The sequence below is a fragment of the Elephantulus edwardii genome, unplaced genomic scaffold, assembly GCF_000299155.1.
Source record: "Elephantulus edwardii isolate Elephantulus edwardi_28Jun2011 unplaced genomic scaffold, EleEdw1.0 scaffold00073, whole genome shotgun sequence".
Classification (NCBI taxonomy): domain Eukaryota; kingdom Metazoa; phylum Chordata; class Mammalia; order Macroscelidea; family Macroscelididae; genus Elephantulus; species Elephantulus edwardii.
Window position 1 is genome coordinate 1,287,482 of NW_006399823.1, and position 4,939 is coordinate 1,292,420.

General features: G+C 38.1%; 1 pseudogene; it reads left to right on the forward strand.

Annotated features, from left to right (window-relative positions):
• Nucleotides 1-674, forward strand: part of LOC102871615 — a 1,888-nt pseudogene extending 1,214 nt beyond the window's left edge.
• The last annotated feature ends 4,265 nt before the right edge of the window (nucleotides 675-4,939 follow it).

Sequence of the window (4,939 nt, forward strand, 5' to 3'; positions counted from 1 at the left end):
CTCCTATTCTGATTGCTACAGATGTGGCCTCAAGAGGGCTAGATGTGGAAGATGTGAAATTTGTCATCAATTATGACTACCCTAACTCCTCAGAGGATTATATTCATTGAACTGGAAGAACTGCTCACAGTACCAAAACAGGCACAGCATACACTTTCTTTACACCTAATAACATAAAGCAAGTGAGTGACCTTATCTCTGTGCTTCGTGAAGCCAATCAAGCAATTAATCCCAAGTTGCTCCAGTTGGTTGAAGACAGAGGTTCAGGTCATTCCAGGGGTAGAGGAGGAATGAAGGATGATCGTCGGGATAGATACTCCGCAGGGAAAAGGGGTGGATTCAATACCTTTAGAGACAGGGAAAATTGTGACAGAGGTTACTCTAGTCTGCTTAAGAGAGATTTTGGTGCAAAAACTCAAAATGGTGTTTACAGTACTGCAAATTACACCAATGGGAGCTTTGGAAGTAATTTTGTGTCTGCTGGTCTACAGACCAGTTTTAGGACTGGTAACCCAACAGGGACTTACCAGAATGGTTATGATGGCACTCAGCAATATGGAACTAATGTTCCAAATATGCACAATGGCATAAACCAACAGACGGCATATGCATATCCTGCTACTGCAGCTGCACCCATGATTGGTTATCCAATGCCAACAGGATACTCTCAATAAGACTTTAGAGGTATATGTAAATGAAGACTTTAGAGGTATATGTAAATGTCTGTTTTTCATAATTGCTCTTTATATTGTGTGTTATCAAACAAGATAGTTATTTAAGAAACATGGAAAATGCAGAAATGACTGCAGTGCAGCAGTAATTATGGTGCACTTTTTCGCTATTTAAGTTGGATATTTCTCTACATTCCTGAAACAATTTTTAGGGTTTTTTTGTACTAGAAAATGCAGGCAGTGTTTTCACAAAAAAAACATTAAATGTACAGTGATTTGAAATACAGTAAATGAAGGCAATGCATGGCCTTCCAATAAAAAATATTTGAAGACTGAAAAAAATATTTATAGGCTGAGAAGCACAATAATGGGTCTCTAAGAGTCAGAGCATTACAAACTTAAAAATAAGTAGATCCTAAGTACAAAGATATGCATATAATTGTGGGTCATGTGATAAGAAGTAGCCAATAAGCAGAATCCAAGTCAGATAGATTTGGGTCAGATTCTATTTCCCAGAGGGTTCAGATCTGTTTTTCATAGACTAGTTATGGGTAATACTCAACTCAATGGAACCTAATAACAACCACCCCTACCACATACTTCAGTATTCTTCTCCAACACCACAGGTCAAAGGCATCAATTCTTCTGTCATCCTTATTTACTGTCCAGCTCTCAGATGCATAGCAAGTAATTGAAAAGACCATGGCCCAACTCAATGGTACACAACAATAACATCCCAAGAGATGGTAACTTTAAAAAAAATGAGCAACATAGTAAACATTAAAAGATTTGTATGTCATATATTCTCCATCATAACTCTTGCGCCATCTCCACCCTCCCAAGCATGAAGTCCCTTTCCAAGGACCGGTCTCTCCTCACAACATGTCCAAAGTATGTTAGATGGAGCCTCAGAATCCTTGCCTCCAAGGAGCCACCCGGTTTAACCCTTTCCAGGACAAATCTGTTTGTTTCCTAGCAGGCCATGGTATTCTCAATACTCTTCTCCAGCACCACAGCTCAAAGGCATCAATTCTCCTTCTATCCTCCTTGGTCATTGTCCAACTCTCTGATGCATAACAAGTGATTGCAAAGACCTTTTCATATATATATAATCATATATAGTCACCTGCTGCAGAGGGTCAAGGACTGCAGCCTCCAATATGGACTGAGGCTCAATGTCAAGAAGACAAAGATTCTCACCACTGGACCAATTGGCAGCATCAGGATGGATGGTGAAGAGATTGAGATTGTACACAGCTTTAGTTTGCTTCGCTCCACAGTCAACAGTCTTGGAATTCATAAAATTGGCAAACTACTGGCAAACCTCTTAAAGAAAGAAAAATACTAAAATAATGTGAATAAGAAATTAACAGGGCAACATCACAATGAAACTAATTGAAATAAAAAGTAATAACAGAGTACTACAGAGAACTATCTTCTAACAAATTTGAAAATCTATAGGAATTGGACACCCTCTCAGAAACTCACACCCTACCTAATCTAGCACATGTAACACTTGAACAGATGCATCACAAAAGAAGAAATTGAATAGATCATAAAAAAACTCACTTTATAAAAAAGCTGGCTTCATTGGTGAATTCTACCAATACTCAGAGAATTGTCACCAATCCCACTTAAATTATTTCATAACATAGAAAAGATAGAGCACTCACTGATTCATTTCATTAATATGAGCAAATGTAGCCCTGATAGCAAAAGCAGTAAAGGCATCACTTAAAAAGAGAACTATATACCAAGATCTCTCATAAGCATAGATACCAAAAACCTCAACAAAATTCTAGTCAAGCGAAGGTGGTAAGAAGAAGCCCCTGAAACAGCCAGGAAGCAGACCAAGGAGATGGATGAGGAAGATAAGGCTTTCAAGCAGAAACAAAAAGAAGAACAGAAGAAACTCAAGGAGATAAAATCGAAAGCTGTGGGCAAATGTCCCCCAGCCATGGGTTGAATTAAGAAATCTGGTAAAAAATAAGATTGAGGCAATGATGAACCTTACTTCTGTTCCTTTTTAAAACATCTGGATTCTCATCTATAACATATGTTGCCACCTATAGTTAAAATGAAGTGTTGTCTTGGAGCCTGTTGTATATTTAAGAGACTTTTGTGAAACAATGAAGAAGAAGAAACCCTATGATGGTCCATCTCCAGTTCTCATTCAGCCATTCTGATCTTAACTCTGCAGTCAAAGTAAATGCAATCCAGAATCCTGTCAGAATCTCCTCTTCCTTCTTTTTTAGGCCCAGAATTCTGTACCACCTGGAATTAAACCAACTCATTTGCAATTAAAAAAAAATCCTAGTCAATAGAATCCAATATAATATAAAAAGAACAACTCATCATGATCAAGTGAGATTCATATCAAACAAGCAAGGATAGCTCAATATTGTTGTTCTTGTGTGCCATCAGATTGGAACCAACTCCTAGCTGACTCTTTATTAAGTTTTCGGAGGCTATAAATTGCAGAGAAGGAGATTGCCTATCTTTCTCCCTCAAAGCAGGTGGTAGATTTGAACCACATGCCTTCAGGTTGACAGCACAACTCCTTACCACTAGACCACCAGAGTTCCCAAGTTTAACATTAGAAAAACAATATAACCCAACACATCAATAAAACAAAGGACAAGAACCACATGATTATCTCAACTGACAAAATTCAACACCTTTTCTTGATTAAAATGTTCAACAAAAGGAATAGAGGGAAAGTTCCTCAACATCATCAAAAGCATGTGTTCAAAACCAACAGCCACTATTACCTTCAATGGAGAGAAATTAAAGATACTCCACTTGTGAACAGATACTAAACAAGGATGACCTCTATCACTACTCCTATTCAATATCATATTGGAAATTTTAGCAAGAACAATATGACAAGAAAAGGAAATAAAAGGCACCCAAAATTCAAAGAGGAAATAAAACTCTATTTGCAGATGATAAAATAGTATACATAGAAAAGCCCAAAGATTCAGCAAGAAAACTGTTGAACCCTGCTCGCTTCGGCAGCACATTGGAACGATACAGAGAAGATTAGCATGGCCCCTGCGCAAGGATGACATGCAAATTCATGAAGCGTTCCATATTTTTTTTTAAAAAACCCAAACTGTTGAACCTAGTTGACCAATTCAGCAAAGTGGAGGATACAAGATCAACACACAAAATTCAGTTGGATTTCTCTACACTAACAAAGAGAATACTAAAAAGGAAATATGAAAAATACTACCCTTAAGATTTTAGTTTTCAGTGCTATCCAAAGAAGGGTCCATATAGCATTGTCCTTGGTTCCACTGTAATTTAAAGGGGAAACTTCCACAATGTCCAAAGCCCTTAACGTTCTGCAGATAAAGGAGAAAGATGTCCTCAAATTTCTTGCAGCAAGAACACCTTGGACGGCACCAACCTTGACTTCCAAAAAGAAAAAAAGGAAAAGTGATGACATCTACATCATATACCTCAAGAGGATCTAAGAGAAGCTTCTGATTGCCATTGAAAATGATGTCAACATCGTATCCTTGAGAAATATTGGTGTTTACCAAGGCAGAAAATAACAAATGCTAGAAAAGGTGTGGAGGGTCTGGAATGCTCCTGCATTTCTGATGGGAATGTAAAATGGTCAACCACTATCGAAGACAGTTTGGTGTATATTGGGACTTCAGAGCCCTTTCCTTCCTCTCCCTGAATGGCTACTGAAAGAATCTAATCACAGGAAACAGCAGATGTGCTTTTTTTTTTCTCTGTCAAGAATGTGAAACTACCCTACCCGCTCCCTTTTCCCAGGAATAGTTATCTGAAACCTTAGACCACTTACCTATCTTGAAGGAAGCATCTGTAAGCATTCCCTTCCCCAAGTTCCTTGTAAAAGAATATAAAATCCCTCTCTAACTTTTACTGGGAGCTAGTCTTCTCTTGAGAGCCAGCCTGGCAGCTTCTCCTCAATAAACAGTCTTTCTTGGCTTGCACTGGGTTCTGTACTTCCTCGGCGACCTTACAGTGTATCCTCAAAAATTGAAAATAGGAGCATCAGTTGATCCACCTATTCTACTACTAGACATACACCTTAAGACATGAAAGCTGTGACATGAAAAATATGTGCACACCTATGTTTATTGCAGAAATAAATATATAGCAGAGAGATGGAAACAACCCAGCTGCCCATCAATGAAGGAATGGACAGAGAAATTTTCCTATGTTCACACAACGAAGTATTACACAACATTGAAAAACAATAAAGAATTCGTGAAACATGGATGAATCTA